This window comes from Rhinichthys klamathensis, unplaced genomic scaffold, assembly GCF_029890125.1.
Source record: "Rhinichthys klamathensis goyatoka isolate OS25496 unplaced genomic scaffold, OSU_Roscu_1.1 h1tg000216l_1, whole genome shotgun sequence".
Lineage (NCBI taxonomy): Eukaryota > Metazoa > Chordata > Actinopteri > Cypriniformes > Leuciscidae > Rhinichthys > Rhinichthys klamathensis.
Window position 1 is genome coordinate 1,275,898 of NW_026606741.1, and position 22,071 is coordinate 1,297,968.

A 22,071-nucleotide genomic window follows, 5' to 3' on the forward strand; every position below is an offset into this window, starting at 1 on the left:
CCAGCTGGAACACTCTTACTAACCGGAGTGAAAACCGATCCTTACAGAAATCCTGAAGAGACAATAAAAAAATACTCCCTCAAAACAATTCGGACGAGCCCCAATTTTATATTACGGCTGGCTCACAGACCGCAACATAAAAATAGGCCGACAACAAATTCCTTAACAATAAAACAATTTATTGTCAAACCAATCAAACATTACTTTAAACAATAAAAAAAAAGAAAACGACGTCTAGGGAAAGAAACGCACGCGTGTGGTTACTAAATAAACAATAGCAGATATTTGAAATAAAGATAAACAAGGAAAGGTTCAAGGGGAAAGGAAAAATATATACAAAAAAATAAGAAAAGGGAAAGAGAGTGGAAGCGAAGCGAGAGAGACTGTACTCCCAGTCACCCGTCTTTATCCTACTCCTGTGGTGAACTGATTAGGGATTGAATCCACCTGTTGCCACAAGTAACGTCTGCACTGTGTAGTAGACGCCAGCAGGGCAAACAGGCAGGCGTAACAAGTGACATAAAACCGGAATAAGGTTATGTGTGTGTTTTTCTGCCAACAGTTTGATGTATTTTTGGACTTTAATTAACGCGCGTAAAAAAAAACCCTAAAATCTCCACATATCATTTTGGTGGATTGAGTCTGTGGAAATGTCGTTTAAATGGGTTTAGTTTTTTTTTTTTATGTTAATGTATGTTTTTAGCCATATCTGACCTGTGTATTAGATGTTTGGGAGGACGGTAATTCATGTATTTTCTCATGAATCCTTCAGCTGAAAGACAGTGAATCTGAAGCTGTGTGTGTTTATTGTCTGTCCTCTGTCAATAAACTGCAGATGTGTTTCATTTGTGTTGCTGGGTGAATTCTGTTATATATTTAGGCCTACAAGACATTTGACTAAATTCACTGGTGTGTAACTTTGATTTATATGAAAGTTTAAAAACAAAAAATTTATCATTTTATCTGAATATCTCTTGTTTAATTCTATAGTTACCTTTTACACAAAAAAATAAAATAAGCAAATAATCTAGGAATATAAATGCACTTATATCATAATCTTGTACAGCAGTTGTCGCTCACATTTTGATTTATCAAGAGGATGACAAAACTAACCTTTGGTGCATCAAAAATATAATATGCAGATCTCACTTGTTTTCTGTTGTTAAATCAGGGTTTGCTTGAATTCACATTTATCCTTCTCATTCTAACAACTTCATGTTTTAATATGTTTCAGGCCAGATGGAAGTGAAAGAGCAAAGACAAGAACTGAAGTTAAATGTGATGATGCTGTAGTTTGTTTCAGCCTGTTGACACCAATAAAACGATTTAATGTGCCAATTTACAGAAGATCTCAGACATCACCATAATGAATGAGCTGAAAACAGGGAACTTTTGGAGACAAAGAGGTTTTTCAGCTGTTCAGTTAAACATGATGGCCCTGTACTTTTTAAATGCAGATTGGATAAAAACACAGTGATCACAGTTCACACCTGCAGTGAAGCCCCTCCCACAACAATTCACCAATAAATACTGGGAATATTCCCATCATCCTACAAGAGAAGCACAAACTCCAGGAGTAGCAGCTGAAATATGTGTGACTGTTAAAGATGGAGTTTATTAAAGAGGAGATTGAAGACATGAGTGATCCAGAACCATCCAGAATAAAACATGAAGATACTGAGGAACAAATAGGTTGGTGTCCATTCTTGATTCTTCATTGTTGACGCTTTGGTAGATGTGAATTAATAAGCAGTTATATGGATGATAAATGATAGAGAAATACATCTAAATGATTAGTGATGCACCGAAATGAAAATTCTGGGCCAAAACCGAAAATTTAGGATGCACTTGGCCGAAAACCGAAACTGAAGCCGAAAATCGCTTCTTTTAAGAACTTATACTATAGAATAATGCAATAGAAAAATCAAACTTTTATTAACAGTAGCATAACAAAACCTAAAATATTTTTAACAATAAATATAAATAATAATACCAAATAATATTCTTCTTCAAGTTTTATGTTCCATCAAATAAAATTGTTTTTTAACAGTTGTGCAAAATAAGATCCACAATTATCTGAATAAATCCAAACTCAAACTGTAAACAACATAAGCCTATGTAGCCTTAGGAAACAGTTGTGCAGTGCTACGCAAATTTTAATGTAACTGCTATAAACACAGAAAATTGGACTGCTGTTTATTTAATCAGACGTTTTATATTTAATCAGGCAGGTTTCTCTTTAAGAACAAAAGTTGCTCAGCTTTTTGACAGGAAAGACGGTTCCTCTTCTCATTAAGAACATGAGATGCTGCACTGAATAGTCTCTAACTGTCTGTGCTGGTGCTTGGGGCAGATAAATACCTGTGTAAAATTCCGTCAAACATCTCAGAAAGTGAGGGTGTGTACGCCTCCTCACTTGTACATAACCGTTTCTCAGGCACCGTTTGCGCTGCGCTCCCTGTCGAGTCTCTTCCTTCACCAGAAATGTCAATCTCCAACAGCTATTTTTGTGTCATTTCACGCACGCGCAGCGTGATAACAGCTCGACCGTGAGTGAAACCTAAGCGCTTGCGCACGGATGGGAGGGGCGAGTGACATTCATTTTTGGTTTACGTTTTCGGCTGTTTTTTTCAGTAGGGGTTCAATCTTCAGCTGGCTGGCAGGAGCCGCCACTGGCAGGTCACGTGACCTGTCAGTGGCTGGCAAGTTGTCTGGCAGTCTGCCTTTGGAAAGTTTCAGAAACCATTGATTTGAGTTTTTGTGTTTTGTGTTCCTCTCTTTCTAGCTCATTTATGAGGAATCTGTTGATATTATTATGTTCTTTAGTATGATTGATGTTTTGGGGACTGTTATCCCAATATAACCAGTCAAATGGCCGTGATCCGACTGGCAGCTTACAGACGCTTGCTCGACGCTCATCCAGTCAGTCGCGGGTCATAGTGCGAGTATAACGCGTTGCCTGACACTCTCGCTACAAGGAAATAAATTGTTTTCTTATTATGAATATAATGTCACGCCTTTATTCTTGTGTATGATTGATGTTTTGGGGACTGTTAACCCAATATAACCAGTCAAATGGCCGTGATCCGACTGGCAGCTTACAGAGGCTTGCTCGACGCTCATCCAGTCAGTTGCGGCTGAACTGCGAGTATAACGCGCTGCCTGACACTCTCGCTTGATGTTTTGGGGACTGTTATCACAATATAACCAGTCAAATGGCCGAATATATCACACATCTATTCTTCTTTGCAACTGCACACTGTGTGTGTGTTGAATAATAGTTTAAGTGCGACAAGCAATGGCCTATATAGATTCTTGTTTTTTATTTGTAAATAGTCTTTGTAAATTTGAAAATAGCGATACAGTCTGTGCTAAGTGATTTTACCGTTAAAGTTGGCATTCTTTTATTGAATTATTTAAAAGCATATCTATTTTGTCCTGGTGTCAGAAAATGGTCAAGCCAATGACAAAGATTCATGTTATTGGGATTAATTCACGTTTTTATAGGCTACTTTTTCACAAGGATTAAAATCGTCCCGGTCTAGTATACTGGTAACTTTAACGGTAAAATCACTTAACACAGACTGTCTCACTATTTTAAAATTTACAAAGACTATTTACAAATAAAACCCAAGAAAAAAAAACTATTTACAAATAAAAACAAATAAAAAAATATATTTACAAATAAAAAACAAGAATCTATATAGGGCATTGCTTGTCGCACTTAAAGTCCCTGTAAAGTCAAAATTAAGTATGTGTTCTGAGGTTGTCACACAACAGAAAAAATGTGTTATTAGCCACCCAGCCAAATTTGAATGATAAAAAAAAGCCGGCAAGTACATAAAATAAGCTATCGAAATCTCGAAAATATGAGCAGTATTCTCTGCTCTCAAACGCTGGGGGCGTGTCCGCTGGGGGGCGTGTCCGTTGGCTGCACTGAAACCACGCCCACTCGCAGGACAGCTGCCGACGGTGATATTAGGTGATACTGCTTTCGGGACGGGAGGATGAAGGCCGAGGCGGGAGATAGTCGGTTCGGCCCCATTCACCAGTAACAGCGGATTATCAGTGAACCCCAGTTGTCTCCGACGAAAGTTTATAAAACTATCCCGTGTAAAATAATCACTACAGAGGCGGGTGTTGGCGGTGATCCTCAGCTCTCCATCAAGGTCGGCTCTCCACAAAATTAATCCACCTCTTCTTGATGTGATCGTTTTTCGGAAATTTAAATAAAGACACCGATCTGTTTTGTACGTAATCGCATCCAGGTAGTAGCCTACGCATTTCCGTGTCGAAGGCATAGCTAGCTAGCAAACTGTAGGCTGTAGTAACTAATAGTACAGTAACTCGCGATTGAGCGCCAAACTGAAGCGAATGTGCTCTATTGTTATGGGAAGAGCCAGCCTCAGTGGCCTCAGTGCGTCATCAATTAGGGGCGTGTCCAGGAGCTCAGGGGCTCCAGTGTGTCATCGAGCCCTGTTTTAGCCCCGCCCAAAAAATCCGGAAAATAGCAATGGTGAAAAACTGTTTAACGGTCTAACTCCACAATTCAGTAATTCACAGTTCACAGTCTTTGTAATATCTTTTAGCAATACATTTCTAACATTTATACTGGGTTTAGATTTTTTTTTTAGAATTGCCTTTACAGGGACTTTAAACTATTATTCAACACACACACAGTGTGCAGTTGCAAAGAAGAATAGATGCGTGATATATTCGGCCATTTGACTGGTTATATTGTGATAACAGTCCCCAAAACATCAATCATACACAAGAAGAGATGCGTGACATTATATTCATAATAAGAAAACAATTTATTTCCTGAGTGTCAGGCAACGCGTTATACTCGCAGTTCAGCCGCAACTGACTGGATGAGCGTCGAGCAAGCGTCTGTAAGCTGCCAGTCGGATCGCGGCCATTTGACTGGTTATGTTGGGATAACAGTCCCCAAAACATCAATCATACTAAAGAACATAATCATATCAACAGATGCATAATAAATGAGCTAGAAAGGGAGGAACACAAAACACAAAAACTGTCAAAAATCAATGGTTTCTGAAACTTGTCAAAGCAGACTGCCAGACAACTAGCCAGCCACTGACAGGTCACGTGACCTGCCAGTGGCGGCTGCTGCCAGCCAGCTGAAGATTGAACCCCCACTCGTTTTTTTTATTTCGGCCCCAAACCGATAATGCCATTTTCGGCGGCCGAAATTTCGGTGCACCGCTACAAATGATCATAACCTTGTATATAGCAGTTGTCAAACATATTTTTACAATAGCCTATTAACAATGAATGACAGAACAAATAGTGAAGATCTGATCTCTGTTGCTTTCTGCTATTAAACAAGGGTTCACTTGAACTGATTCTTACTGTATTTCTGTGTATTTTAGACCAGGTGAGAGTGAAAGAGCAAAGACAAGAACTGAATGAAGTGAAGGAGGAACATCGTAACTTTACAATTCAAAGAACAAAAGCCAAAAAGACGCACACCTGCACTCAGTGTGGAAAGAGTTTCACAGAGAAAGGAAACCTTAACACACACATGAGAATTCACACTGGAGAGAAACCGTATACATGCACTCAGTGTGGAAAGAGTTTTTCTCAAGCATCAGCTCTCAGTTATCATCTGCGCGTTCACTCTGGAGAAAAGCCATTTAACTGTGATCAGTGTGGTAAAGATTTTATTTCATTATCAAATCTAAAAGATCACCTGAAACTTCATTCAGATGAGAAGCCTTATGTGTGCTCTCTCTGTGGAAAGAGTTTTTCATGGCTGAACAGTTTTAAACTGCACCAGAAAACACACAATGAAGTGAGAGATCATATGTGCTTTGACTGTGAGAAGAGCTTTACTACATCTGTGAATCTGAAACTGCACCAAAGAATTCATACTGGAGAAAAACCTTACAAGTGCTCATATTGTGACAAGAGTTTCACTCAGTCTACACACCTGAAATCACACGAGCGAGTTCATACTGGAGAGAAGCCGTACGACTGTACTCAGTGTGGGAAGAGTTTCACCAAATCAAGTAGTCTAGTGACTCATATTAGAAAGCATTGTTCTGTGTCACAGTGAGCAAATGTTGTGTTAGATTCACATAAAGTAAATGTGTAGTTGGTTAATTAACTAATAAACTAGTGTTGCAGTGAATGCCACAATATTTGTGTTTTATATGTTGGAGAACAAGAATATTATTGAAAATTATTTTGATTGAACGCTTACTCAAAGAAATACCAAAATGAAAAGAGACTGGAAACAAATGCAGAAAAACAACAACAATCAATTATTTTTAACTGTTTTTCTCTTGATGTCATCTTAGTTTAAATTACTGATTTGGAAGTGTATTTTTTTATTATTATTATTATTATTTTGTGGTTATTGCGCTACAGCACTTTGGTCAGCGCGAGCTGTGTTTAAATCCAATAACTGGCAAGACGGGTGCAGCTGTAATCATCCTAAAATACAACATTAACATCCAAAAAACAACTTCAGATCATCTCTCAGTCTTCTCAGTTGAAATAATGGCCATTATTTTAGCACTGCAATGGGTTAGAGGAAGTTAAACCGCATATGATAGTAATCTGATCAGATTCCATGTCCTCCCTATAAAGTATTCAGAGTGGAAAATCTATATAAGCAAGATCTTTTAGATGTACGCACAGTTTACCTGGGTTCCAGCGCATGTGGGTATTGAGGGAAATGAAAAGGTGGATACATTAGCAAAAGAAGCCCTGAAAGCTTAGAACATAATTATACAAGTTCCACTTAGCAAATTAGAAATTAAAGTTATTATTAAAGATACTATAAATAAAAAGTGTCAGGATACATGGGATCAGGAAGAGAAAGGAAGACATTTATAAAGCATCCAGAAAGAAGTGGTGGTTAAAAAGAACAGTATAAGACGACAGGAGGACACTATGCTTACAAGGTTGAGAAAAGGCACACAAGATTAAACAGCTGCCGAAAGTTATTAGGAAACACCAGACTGGATTATGCATTCATTGTGGAGAAGTGAAAAATGTAAAACATATACTCTTGATGTGTAGAAAGTACTCTGAAAAAAAGGAAAGAAATGGAAGCTTTAGTGTTAAGTTCTTCCAGGAAGACTCAATTGCTACGTCACTTATTACCAGTGGCGGTTCTAGAGGGGGGGCCAGGGGGGCCAGTGCCCCTGTGACAAAAAGCTTGGCCCCCCTTGTGGCCCCCCTAAATGTGGAGTTTGAAATAATTTTTACAAAACTGTTTTTTGCTATCGTTGTATGTGTATTATTTTTTTATTTTTCTATCTTTGTGGATTTGCATTTTCACGTGACAATTCGCATCACATTCGCGGGAATCGCGGCAGAATGTTTGAAGAGGTGAGTGCGCGCGCGCGGCCGGGGCGCTCTCTCTCTCTCTCTGCTCGTTATGCACTGTCAAGCGCAGCAAGCGGACGCTCTGACGGGTTTTAGAAGATAAAATACAACCCGAAACTAAAAACAGACCCGGCTTCTATTTGAGACCGGCCTTTATGTACCCAAACCTGTCGCCACACCAGGCGTGTAAAAGAGACAGGCGTCTATTCGGGACTCGGCTATTATTTGAAGTTTCACGGTATGTACGAGGCACTGTGAGCTGACATAGCATTTGTCTATCGTCCTTTCACTGCTGTGTGCAGTTCATAGGTAGGCTATGTCCCCAAATTAGTTTTTGTCTTATATTTATATCATATTATGTTCTTATATTAGAATATCACATCAGCAAGAGTGCCGTTTTCCCGTGCACAATTGCAACTGTGATATTTATGTTATACAACAGTTAAATTAACAATAAGTTAACATTGGGAGTTACTTTTTAGACACAATATTGTCAATATTGTTTGTTTTCCCTTTATTTCGCCGACTAGAATTTCATAATGAAACCGTAGTGAGTCTCAATGCAACACAGCGATGATTTCTTGACTGAAATCCGCGTTTTGAACGAATCACTTGCTTCTTTCCCGAATAAATCGGCCGTTTGAACAAATCGTTTGAATGAATGAATCCCTCTTACAGGGACTTGCCGCCGCCTACTGGCGGTTTTAGTTTCATATTTAAAGTATCCTTTAATTAAAACGTTAAACTTAGAAATAATTTCATATTTAAATATTGACTTGAAAAAAATCTCATAGCTTTATTTATGCAATTGTAAATGGAGTGTAAATATATTAATGCCACTTCTGTGTCACCTCTGCACTGCAAAGATGGATTTTGATTGAATTAATTAATTTGACTGGTAACAGTGGTACTGTATAATTATTGTATAATTAAGTATTATTGTATAAATAAGTATAATTACTGTATAATTTGAATGTTAGTATTTGACATAAAAGGTGATGCATAACTCTAAATAAGTTTAGAAAAAATGTCCATATATAGGTGAAAATGCCCCTGGAAATCAATTTAAGGTGGCAAATATTGCCCCTTAATTAAAAAATGTATTTCTGTCACTGCTGTGAATCGACCACTGCATAGAATATGAAAAATAGGAATATCTTCGTGAGTCAGCTGTCAACAACAGGCCTAAACCAGCCATGGCACCAGCACAAAAACACAATCAGTAAAATATTATCTAATTATTAACAAAATGTTGAAAATGTTGAAATATATTTTTGTCAATATTGCACACCTCTAATGTACGGTATTAATTTTGATTTCTTTAGGTCTTAAAAAGCCTTAAATTGGACTCTAAAAAGTGTGCAGGAACCCTGTAAACGGTTAGACATATCAAGTCAGTTATTTTCAGTAAATGAATTAATAAGCTTCTTGGTCCCCATTGCTTTTGCTCTATAGTTCTCAAAATGAAGAGAAAGAAGGACATCATGTCTATTACAGTTACTGTGACTAATACTGAATATGTAATGCAAATGTAAAAATATAATGGAAATGCAAATACATTGTTGAATGATTATAAACACGGTATTTTCCCTGTTAATGCCTGCAGCAGTGCAGAAAATGATATGACAACAATAAGGTCTAAATGTAACTGGCCCCTCTAACAGTACAACTGGCCCCAGCTTGGCCCCCCCAGTTGAAATGGGCTAGAACCGCCACTGCTTATTACCTTCTCATCTATCCAATCGTGTCTAATACTTGCGGTATAAAAGACCAGTACTTACACATGTTTGAGTTCGCAGATGCTGACGCTTTCATTCACCTCCATCCTCCCCACCACCACCAGGATGGTCCCTCCCTATACCTCACAAGGGGTCGGCTGCGCCCCTGCCTTCGTCTTCAGGCAGCAAATGCAGAGTCCGGACCCTCGGATTGCGAGCTATGGACGGGGCCTACGCCAAAGAACTTTATTGCTTGCTGGGCTATCAAGAAATGTATTTATTGTTACAGTATTTATTCTCCCGAGTCTTTCTGGTAGAACTAAGGGAAATGGATTGAGTTAAAAAAAAAACTATTGAGTTTGCCTGGCACGCAATCTATAATTAAGGATGTTATGATCTTTATGAAAGAAACTCAGGACTTAGGTTTTATTTTATTTTTTTATTTATTTTTTGTTATATAACATAAAATGACATCCCAATGAGTTCACACCTCAATCCAGAAGATGGCGGTAATGCACTTTGTTTGCAAACTGCCACACAAAAAAACACAGATGAAGAAAAAGTTCCTCAGTGGGAAGTTTTGTGTTGCCCTGGTGAACATCTCTGAGCGTTTCTTCCTGTGGTTTTGTCTTCCCGTGGATTACTCTTGGACTGTTTATTCTCTTCGTGATTGTTTGCTGGCTGGCCTGGACTGTTTTCTACTGTGGACTGATTTATGTAAGTTTGCTGCCTGACTTTATGCCTGTTTTCAGATTACGAGTTTCTTTGTCTCTATGTTGTGTTTGTTTAAAGCGCGTTTTTAAAATCTCCACATATCATTTTGGTGGATTGAGTCTGTGGAAATGTCGTTTAAATGGGTTTAGCTTTCATTTTGATGTTAATGTATGTTTTTTAGCCATATCTGTGTACCGTATTAGAAGAATTGCAGTTATTGTTAGGGAGGACGGTAATAAATGTCTTTTCTCATGCATCCTTCAGTAGAAAGACAGTGAATCTGAAGGTGTGTGTGTGTTTGTGTCTGTAGCCTGTAGGGCTGCACGATATTGGGAAAAAAATACATTGCGTTATTTAATTTTTCTGCGATATGAAAACAATTTCACCAGATGACTTGAATAGCTCTATTTGGAAAGAATGAATCATTCTAGAATGACTGGGATGATTTTGTAATGAAGTGAATCTGCATAGAAAGTAAATAATTACAAGCATAGATAAATGCAATAGAACAAAGAAATGACTTTTCAGGTAAATCTAACTGTATTCAGGTACAGAGTCAGACATTGAAAAATCAAATGTAAAATAACGCTAATAATTAAGAAATAATGTAATAATTGAAATAATGTATTATGAATCATTAAACTTATACAACATTTAAAAAATATATATGAAAAAAAAATTACCCTAATTCTGTGTTGTGTTTTTTTCTGGTAATAAAATGAAGACATAAAACACAAATTTTATCATTTATCATCAATTTAAATCATATGAAATTAAATAAACTTTTTGTCAAATAACGTGCTGCACAATGAGCTTTACTGTTAAAATTAAAACATGGATTCCTTAAACTGAATTTTGATGATAATTAATTTGGATTACTGTTAGTATTATTACATTGGGACATATCTAAATTCTACTGTACAACAGTAATATATTTCTGTCAAGTTAAACCGAACTTTTATTTTGACGGGTTGGCGTGAAGACCTTTTGAGTTTCTGTGTGTTTATGTCATGAAGATAGTTTTCTCAAATTAAGCGGTTAAATGATCTCGAAGTGACTTTCAGAGTGGATCTAGAGCCTGGAGAGGAAATTCATGCATTTGTGTCTTCATATAGGCAAAAATACAGCGCAAGCGTCATACGTGCTTCCGTGTGTGTGTGTGTGTGTGTGTGTGTGTGTGTGTGTGGTAAATGAAACTGCGCGTCGGGGCTGCACCATTCATTCACACAGAACATGCAGGATTCGTATTTAAATTGTCTTTGTGGTTTAATATCCACACACACTAGTCTACATCGCGATTTGATTTCAAGTGTACTGAACTGCTTTCTATTTATTCCTCAAAAAATGTACAAATTCTGTGAAATTCCGCGTTACAGTAAATTCCGTTTTTATGACTGGATTTCGTCAGCATTTTAGGGGGGGGCGGGGTGTCGTGAAAACAATGGTAGGGGAAACACTGTACTGTTATGCTGCCTATATAATAAAGTACACAACCAAGCAATGAAAAAAAAGCTTGTAATTTAGACCGTAACATTGAATTACCTGTCGAAAAGAAAGCAGGCAGCTTCAGCGTCCCTTTCGAAGTGTTTCTCCTTCACAGTGGTGGATTTAGCAAATTGGGGGCCCAAAGCGAAGGTACGTATGGGGCCCCCCATCCCATCTTTAAAAGAGAACGAAAAAAAATTGTACCAACTGAATGGTGTGGGTAAAGCTAATCTACGGGAAGTAAAGGTTGGAGAGGAGAAAAAACCTTCCCCTTTAAACCCTATACACTTCTTTACTCCAAAATTAAGATGGAAAGCAGAGAGCATACAAAGTGTAGCACTACACAAACTAATAGTCATGATGGAACCCAACAGAGAATATGGTTTTGGATAACACCTGTCTTTGCCAAAATGCCAGGAAAACCAGCACTGTTTATTCTTTCTTTAAGATCAAATCAATATCAATATAACCAGCAAGAAAAGTTGGCCTAGTTAGGGTAAACCCCCACAAATGGTCAAATACTTAGCAAAACATCACAAACAGCCATATACTATATTAGCCATATAGCATATTGCCAAGATGAATAATTTACTTTGTATGAGTGAGTGAGTGAGGTTGCAATTGGCATTGCACTTGTGATTGACATTTCAAACATTCTACAAACAAACAGTTTTATAGGTTTATATTAGTTAATATATTTTTATAATGTAAGAATTTCACAGTTAATCTACAAATTAATGTTGAGATAACATAAAGACAGTATATTTTAAAGTCCCTGTAAAGTCAAAATTAAGTATGTGTTCTGAGTTTGTCACACCACAGAAAAATGTGTTATTAGCCACCCAGCCAAATTTGAATGATAAAAAAGCCGGCAAGTACATAAAATAAGCTATGAAAATCTTGAAAAAATGAGCAGTATTCTCTGCTCTCAAACGCTGGGGGCGTGTCCGCTGGGGGGCGTGTCCGCTGGCTGCACTGAAACCACGCCCACTCGCAGGACAGCTGCCGACGGTGATATTAGGTGATACTGCTTTCGGGACGGGAGGATGAAGGCCGAGGCGGGAGATAGTCGGTTCGGCCCCATTAACCAGTAACAGCGGATTATCAGTGAACCCCAGTTGTCTCCGACGAAAGTTTATAAAACTATCCCGTGTAAAATGATCACTACAGAGGCAGGTGTTGGCGGTGATCCTCAGCTCTCCATCAAGGTCGGCTCTCCACAAAATGAATCCACCTCTTCTTGATGTGATCGTTTTTAGGAAATTTAAATAAAGACACCGATCTGTTTTGTACGTAATCGCATCCAGGTAGTAGCCTATGCATTTTCGTGTCGAAGGCATAGCTAGCTAGAAAGAAAACTGTAGGCTGTAGTAACTTAATAGTACTGACAGTAGCTCGCGATTGAGCGCCGAACTGATGCGAATGTGTTCCATTGTTTGGCAGCCTCAGTGGCCTCAGTGCGTCATCAAGTAGGGGCGTGTCCAGGAGCTCATGGGCTCCAGTGCGTCATCGAGCCCCGTTTTAGCCCCGCCCAAAAAATCCGGAAAATAGCAATGGTGAAAAACTGTTTAACGGTCTAACTTCACAGTTCACAGTCTTTGTAATATGTTTTAGCAATACATTTGTAACATTCATAGTGTGTTTAGAATTTTTTTGTAGAATTGCCTTTACAGGGACTTTAAATACTTGTTTAATGGCATCTTTTTATGAATGAAGGTCAGTATCACTGATACTAATTCAGCTATTGATGTCTGGATAAAAAATATTTTTTCCCCTAATTTTAAACATTAATTAAAGCCATCCAACATTACAGTGTATTTGAAAGCCAAACAATTAACATTTATTAGGCTTAAAAAATATATATAACAACTTTTAATTAACGTGAACTTCAAACAATCATCACAAACCCATAATAAATGTCATATTTAATTTTGCCCTTTCTGTAACAGGATAAGTTATCCTCAACTAGCGTCACTCACAGCTGCTGCTGTAGCGGCATGTATCCCCAACAGTAGGCGTAAAAAAAAGTTTGTCATTTTTGGCAGCGTTGCCAAATACATCGGTGTCTTTTTGCTTTTATTTGAGCAGCTTGTGTAACTTTGTTTCATTTTCGCGTGAACGACTCGTCTTACTTCGTTGTGTACTTCCCAGTCCTCCTGTCACTGTGTGTTTATCTTTCACCGTTACGGACTAGTCCATTTCATTGTGAAAGTAGGGGGTGTTTGTGTAGGGGCAGATAACCATGAACTAGACATTTTAACTAGGCCTACTACTTCAACATTTCAACGTATTTCTTAAGAATATTAATAACATTTACAATGCTTTTGAATCGTTCATGATGATAAGGGGCTTTTTCTTTTCTTTTCTATTTTCATTTTGAGGTTGGTTGGGGTACCCCCCAAAAAAAAACACCACTGTAACGGAGATCACACATTTATTAACAGTCTGACAAGTCATAAACAGGACTCAAGCCTGTCTGAAAAATAATGTTTGACTTAATGTTTTAAACAGCAGGTTATCAACTTAGCTAATCACAAAATTAGGCTACATGGAAAAAAAATGAATGAATGAATGAAATCTTTATTTCGAACAATTAATAAAAATAATAATAAAATAAATAAATAAAGACAGCAATACGTACGAAGTATCCATACAAATAATTAAACACATAAACAATAAAAAAAATATATATATATTTTTTTTTAGCATAATAATCAACCTGTTCGAAAAGGGATAGGTAGAAGCCCTAGGCTTATCAAGACCTACCCCCAGTAACTACCCAAACCAATTCACAATCAGACAAGATAAATCTAACATAACGTTTTAAATAATAAAAAAAAAAAAAAATACCTGCTAAATTAAAGTAATACTTTATCTTAATATTAAGATACTGAAAAAATAAAATAAAAGCATAAAAAAAAACATGATCAAACTGCATTTCCAACCATAATGAAATATCATTCACCCTCTTCACTTCTGTACTTATCAAAAATAAAACTTTTATACCGTTTTTTGAATTGCAACATATTAACACTTTGTTTGATCGAACTGCTCAGACCATTCCACAAAAGCACCCCACAAATCGAAATACACATACTTTTGAGTTTTGTCCGAATCCTATGTTGACTCAAATTTAAATCCCCTCTCAAGTTATAACCCCCAACCCTATCTGTAAATAACTGTTGTATGTTTCCAGGCAACTGTTTATTTATTGCTTTATAAATTAATTGAGCGGTCCTAAATTTAACGAGATCATTAAACTTTAGAGTGTGCAATTTTAAATATAGCAAATTAGTATGCTCATGATATCCTACCTTATTTACTATCCTAATTGCTCTTTTTTGTATTGTGCTTAATGTTTGTAAGGTGGTTTTGTAGGTGTTGCCCCATACTTCAACACAATAATTTAAATAAGGCAACACAAGGGAACAATACAAGATAAAAAGTGCTTTTTTACTCAATACATGCCTTGCTTTCCCCATTACTCCAATACTCTGCGCTACTTTTGTTCTAACATATTTGATATGGGGTTTCCAACAAATTTTATGGTCAAGAATCACACCCAAAAATTTATTTTCATACACTCTTTCTATTTTAACATTATTAATCATAACTTTTACTTGTGTGTCGGTTTTACGATTACCAAACAGCATAAATTTGGTTTTATCTAAATTTAACGATAATTTATTTAAGTCAAACCATATTTTTAACTTATTAATTTCTGATGTGACCACCTCCAAAAGCTGCTTCAGATTTTCCCCTGAACAAAAAATATTGGTATCATCCGCAAAAATCACAAATTTTAAGAGGTCAGTCACCCTACATATGTCATTTATGTACATAATAAATAATTTTGGTCCCAATATTGACCCCTGTGGTACTCCACAGGTGATACCCAAGCACTCCGATCTGTACTCACCCATTTGCACAAATTGTAGTCTGTTACTTATGTAACTTTTCATCCAATCTAATGCAACTCCTCTGATACCATACTTTTCCAGTTTATTGATTAACAAACGATGATCGATTGTATCGAAAGCTTTTTTTAAATCAATAAATACTCCCACTGCATATTGTTTGTTATCTATAGCACTGGTAATGTCTTCAATTAACTCCATTAGTGCCATTGATGTAGATCTGTTTGTCCTAAATCCATACTGACTATCAACCAATAATTCATGCTTCTCAATAAAATTATCCAATCTAATTACATACAATTTTTCTAATATTTTAGAGAACTGCGAGAGTAAAGACAATGGCCTATAATTCGTGAATTGATTTCTCTCTCCAGATTTATATAGTGGAATGATTTTTGCAATTTTCATTTTGCTTGGGAATACACCTGTATTGAAAGACAAATTATAAATATGAGTTAACGGTTTAACGATTGCACCAATGACATCCTTAATTAAGACCATATCAATATCATTCACGTCTGTTGACTTTTTATTCTTACAATTATTAACAATTTCAATAATCTCAATTTCCTCAGCTGGTTTCAAAAACATAGAGTTGGGGTTACTATATAAATAATCAACTGCCTTCACCTCACTTTCAATCTGTGGATTTTTAATAACATCAGCCAGCTTTGCTCCCACACTTACAAAGAAATTGTTAAACCCATTGACCACTTCTTCCATGTTGCTTAAAGTCCTCTCATTTTCTATATAATGCTGAGGGTATTTTTTATTCATTGGTCCATTCCTTATAATATTATTTAGCACTTTCCATATACCCTTGATATCATTTTTATTATCATTTAATATTTTATTATAATAATCTTTCTTACTTTTCCTCATGATACTGGTCAATTTATTTTTATATCTTTTATATTTATTCTCAGCTTCTTTTGTTCTGTGTTTTATAAATTCTTTATACAAGGTGTTCTTTTTTTTACAAGCATTTTTTAATCCTTTTCTCATCCATGGGGTCTCTTTAAATTTGTGCTTTATGGTTAATTGTTTTAAAGGACAGTGTTCGTCATATAATGATTTAAAAGTGGACAGAAATGTTGCGTATGCATTATTGGTATCAGTCTCATCATACAATTTTTTCCAATTATATGTAAGTAATACACTTCTAAGTGTATTTATTGATTCAACAGTTCTGATTCTCCTGTAACTAACCTCATTAACTTCCTTATACTTCACATGATCACCAACACACATCGCAAAAACTGGCAAATGATCACTTATGTCATTTAGTAACAAACCACTCTTTAGACTATTGTCCATTCGGTTTGTAAATATGTTGTCAATTAGAGTTGCACAGTGTGATGAAATTCTGCTTGGTTTAGTTATAAGTGGGAAAAGACTCAAGCTAAACATTAAATCGATAAATTCATCTGTAAGTTTATGCTTATTGGGATTTAAAAGATCTATATTAAAATCCCCACAAATGAACACCACTTTTTGATTATTCTTAGTAAATAGAATTTCCATACTGTTCATGAACATTTCGATATTTGAACCAGAGGCTCTGTATACACAGCTTACAATTACATTTTTCTTTTTTTCCAAATTAATTTCAACCGTTATTATCTCCATTACATCATCAATATTAGTTGTCATATTTTTCACAATTTTATATTTTAATCTTCTATCTACATACAATGCCACTCCACCTCCTTTTTTATTCTCTCTATTAACATAATTCAATTCATATCCATTTAACTCATAATCAGCACCCTTCTCGGAAGTAAGCCAGGTCTCAGATATGGCTATCACCTGGAATGGGTTGTTTAAATGACTCAAGTAATCCTTGATGTAAAGAAAATTTGCATATAAGCTTCTACTATTAAAATGAATAATTGACAATCCATAATCAGATTTTATGTTCATGTTGAATTGATCATCAGAGTAATAACAACAGTTGTTGTTTATGTTGTTAAGAAAATTGTTTTCAGGGTCAATATCTTGTTCAAAACCATGTAGATTATGATCAGTGAATTTGAAAGTGTTTAAGTTCCAACCATCCCTCTCATCATTGTCACTCTCATTTCCAACTGTTGTTAAGTTTAAACAGTCAAGCTCTTCAAAAGAGTCCATAGCCATTATAATTCAAATCAGTCCCACACATTGATACAAGTTACATGATCATGATTCACAGGTACTTGTCCAGTTCCTCAATGAATCTAACAGACAGTACTCTTGCTTCCTCAGGTGACCCGGTAAGTTTAATGAACACCTTGCAGTTAGTTGTCCAGGTTGACTGGATTTTCCCCTGCTTCCTTAGGAAGCGTGCCTTTCTGGCTATGTCTGCATTTTTTTCCGTCAGGTGCTCGTTCACATAAACATCAGTCCCTCTAAGCTTTTTCCCTTGCCTGAGCAAAGAAATTTTGCTTTTTCTGTTCGTGAATCGAATTATTATTGCAGGCTTGTCGTTTTTGTTTTTCCTGGGTAAAGGATGACAAGCCTCAATATCGGTGTTGGATATTGATAAGCCTTTGCTGTGAAAAAAAGCAGTCACCTGTTGCTCCACTGAGTCCATGTCTGCCTCGATGAGCTCCCCACTGCCTGTCGTTGTCACCGCCCTGGCGTAAGAACGGGGCCTGATCTCCAATCCGCTGACAACAATGTCGTTCATGCGGGAATGCTGCTCCATGTCGGCCACACGGCCCTCCAGGCTGGCGATCCGCTTGTCCTTCTCCTCATTTTGTTTTTTTCAGATCTTTAATTTCGCTCATCAAATCAATGATCGTTTTCTGCTGCTTAGAGACAGTCGAAATCTCCTCAGACAGAAAATCAAGCGATTTCTTTATTTCTTCGATCTCTTCATTCTTCTTTGGAGGCATTTTAGCTTCAAATCTCGTTGTGTTGACTAGTTCAGTGCTCTCTGGGCCACAGTCAAAAAACAGAAGCGGAACAGCATGGCACAAACAATAATAACGTGACAACTTAAACAGCAGCAGGAATAAGGCCTATAGCCTAGCCTAATTCATTTCTTAATGTTTGCTAGAAACACCAATTTATCAACTGTATCTGGATCAAGAGCGGCTCTCTTTTTATTGACGATGTTCCCCGCGGTGGAGAACACGCGCTTGAAGCGCGCACACGAGCCTGGAAAACACGACACGGGTATTTGCGCGTCAATGTTGAGAGAAGTGGTATCTACGGTGTAGAACCCAAAATATTTCCAGACACTACTTTTTAGATGAGTTGGGGTCGTAATTGTCATCTCAGGCTGGCCGTTCTGTGTGTTATCTTCCATTTTCAAAACAGGGTGGCTGCTATTATTCGCTTGATTTAGTCATGAGCTTACGCTACAATACGTTTAGAGTGCCCGCTAACGTACTGGATGAGATGGCAAACAATAAAATAAAAAACAAACGGTCTCATAGACTGTAAAAAAATGCGCTAAACATGGCACTCTAAAAAACGGTTATTTTATTTATAATTCGATTACGGATATTTCATGTCATGTTCGAATGCATATTCGAATATCGAATAAAAAGTGACAGCCCTAGTGGTCATAAAGAGATGAACATGGTCAGAAACAATGCTCAGGTAGGCCGTGGCATTTAAACGGTGCCCAATTGGCACTATGTGGCCTAAAGTGTGCCAAGAAAACATCCCCCACACCATTTCACCACCACCACCAGTCTGCACAGTGGTAACAAGGCATGATGGATCCATTCTGTTTACGCCAAATTCTGACTCTACCATCTGAATGTCTCAACAGAAATTGAGACTCATCAGACCAGGCAACATTTTTCCAGTCTTCAACTGTCCAATTTTAGTGAGCTCTTGCAAATTGTAGCCTCTTTTTCCTATTTGTAGTGGAGATGAGTGGTACCTGGTGGGGTCTTCTGCTGTTGTAGCCCATCCGCCTCAAGGTTGTGCGTGTTGTGGCTTCACAAATGCTTTGCTGCATACCTCGGTTGTAACGAGTGGCTATTTCAGTCAAAGTTGCTCTTCTATCAGCTTGAATCAGTCGGCCCATTCTCCTCTGACCTCTAGCATCAACAAGGCATTTTCGCCCACAGGACTGCCGCATACTGGATGTTTTTCCCTTTTCACACCATTCTTTGTAAACCCTAGAAATTGTTGTGTGTGAAAATCCCAGTAACTGAGCAGATTGTTAAATACTCAGACTGGCCCATCTGGCACCAACAACCATGCCACGCTCAAAATTACTTAAAGGGGTCATATAATGCCATTTTTGCACTGGGTCCAGCAGAGATACAGTTGGGCTCCGGACAGCGAGGGTCTAAATTAAAAGTTTGTAATATACTTTAATTAAAAATTCTCATTAGTATTGTAAGAAAACACTTATTTTACCTGGTCAAAAACAGCTCTGTTTTCAGCACCCCGTTTCAGTGCATATGCCTTTAAATGATAATGAGCTTCGCTCACCCCGCCTCTCTGTTCTGTGCGTACACCGTTTGTAACACAATAACACAATAACCATAACGCGTTGTTCATTATAAACGTGGGATTATGAATTATATTGAGAATGTCTTACATAGAAAACATGCCGTAATATACCCTGAGTGTAAACCTTAGCCGCATTCATCGTGAAGCGTGCAAGCGATTTACAAATATTAATATAAATATTAATAAATATAAATGTTAATAAAACGTTACACTCACTTCAGTTCTTCTGGAGGTTCAGCAGGAACACGAATAGTTCGTACCGATCCTTTATTCAGAAGCAGCTTCTTAGCAAAACCAGCTTTCTACTCCTTTATAAAGCAGTCTGGTGAGAAATGATTCACGGGAACATGAAAGCATTGACGTTGCTCGTGGGGAATATTCCCTTCGAAATCTAAACTCGCCACTGTGTCCTCAGCGGTTCGGATTCAGGAACATTAAAATGACTGTGTTCGTTATTACACCCAAGAACAGAACACCACAATCGCTTGGACGCCATTCTGCTCATAGACAGTGCTCCAGCATATCATCAATAATGACCTTGCCGGTCCGCGCGGACTATGATTGAAAGCTCGCTCACGAGCGAGGGCGTGTCTGTGTTGAAACGCTGCTGTCAATCAACAATCGTGGGAGGGGCGTCCGACCGTGTGACATCACACGGTCGAACGGCTCGATTTGAGGCAAGGGAAAACTAAGGAGATTAAAACAAAAACACTGGATGGATTTTTATCATTTTATGATGGTTGTGTACAGGCACTGCCAACACACATTTCAGTATCAACTTGTAAAAGTGCATCTATCATTATATGACCCCTTTAAATCACCTTTCTTTCCCATTCTGACATTCAGTTTGGAGTTCAGGAGATTGTCTTGACCAGGCTTAGAGGCCATTCTGTACCAGATACAGGATGACAAGAAGAGGGTCATTGCATACGCAATCATTGCATACACAATGAATTCATTGCATACGCAGAGAGGAACGATCGCAATTACAGTAGCATGAAGCTCGAACTACTGGCCCTTAAGTGGGCAGTAGTCGAGAAGTTTTGCGGCTATTTACTTGGGTCTTGGTTTGAGGTGATAACGGATAATTATCCGCTTTGTCACTTGCAAACTGCTAAGTTAGGAGTGATCGAGTAGAGATGGGTAGCTCAGCTGTCTGTCTTCAACTTTGAGGTGAAGTACAGGCCAGGCAAGTGTAACACTGCAGCTGATGCTCTGTCTAGGCAGGAGTTTGCAGGGGAGCCTGAATCTTATCCTGACGTTGATTGGGATGAGTGTGTAGCGATTTGCAGTGTTTTTAGTCGAGGTACAGCCTTGAAACCTGAAACCTGGTCTTTGTCCAGGTCTGTGAAGTGCCTTCTGAAGCAGTGGAGCCTCGTAAGAGAATGGAATAGGTTGCTGTATCGAGTAGTAGATGGACCTTCTGAAGAGAGCTGCTGGCAATTGTTGTTGCCGGGTTGTTTAAAGCAACAAGTGCTACAGAGCATGCACAGCGATATGGGGCACCAGGGCATTGAGCGGACCATGGGGTTGTTGAAGCAGAGGTGTTTTTGGGCTGTTATGTATGAGGATGTGGAGGAATGGGTAAAGAAGTGTCAGCGAGGGCTGTAGCGATACACTAATCTCACGATACGATACGATACACGATATTCAGCTCACGATACGATATATATCACGATATTCAGCCAACGATACGATTCGATATAATTCGATACACTTACATCATTTTCTGAAAGATTTAAAGGGGACAGAGTGATGGACAGAGGGAGGGCCATCGAAAAGGGTTCACAGGTCTGAGTGCCAGGTGCCTTGCCCACTCCTAGGCGTAGTTCCAGCTGTGTGCAGAAGCAAGCGAGCAACTGCGGGTGTTCACACTAATCCTTTTCATGCACCCAGGTCCGCTTGTAATGCAGTGAGTGTCAGCATGGATATGGTGTCTCAAGTATTGGCACTGCATTGTTTGAGAAGGCATTGCAGGGTGTCATGAATGCCGAAATAGGTGATTAAACGAGTCATCGAGGACGCTGACTTATAGCAGAGGAGGATGTAACCGGGTGGTAAATACCCTTAAATTTTGATTTTCTCCTTGTATGTTAAAGCCTTGTATTTCATTGTCATTATAATTATATAGACAGGAAAAAAAAAACAGAGATTAGCTGTACTTCCCTGGAGTCATCAACAGGTGGCACTATGTGTGTTGCGTACGATACGATGCGCGTGCGCTCTCGACTAAGATTTTTGATGAGATGTGCAGCGAGCAGTGCGAGAGAGATTCGATCGAGACACTTCCCTGTTTGCGTCCAGTTTGTCCGGTTTCTTGGATACCATCCTCGCGGATTGTGGCTCAGCAACGCTCGCGGATTGTGGCTCAGCGACGCTCGAGAGGAGTAAATAGTAACAATCTGCGTTATATCGAGTCG

At 38.0% G+C, this 22,071-nt stretch overlaps 1 long non-coding RNA gene across 1 annotated transcript in view; it reads left to right on the plus strand.

The window, feature by feature from the left end:
• LOC130097341 (uncharacterized) overlaps positions 1-22,071 on the plus strand; it is a 40,549-nt gene that overhangs the window by 6,261 nt on the left and 12,217 nt on the right. Inside the window, exon 2 of the long non-coding RNA XR_008808292.1 lies at positions 1,458-1,692. This is a non-coding gene — a long non-coding RNA (uncharacterized LOC130097341). The remainder of the gene's footprint in view (positions 1-1,457; positions 1,693-22,071) is intronic.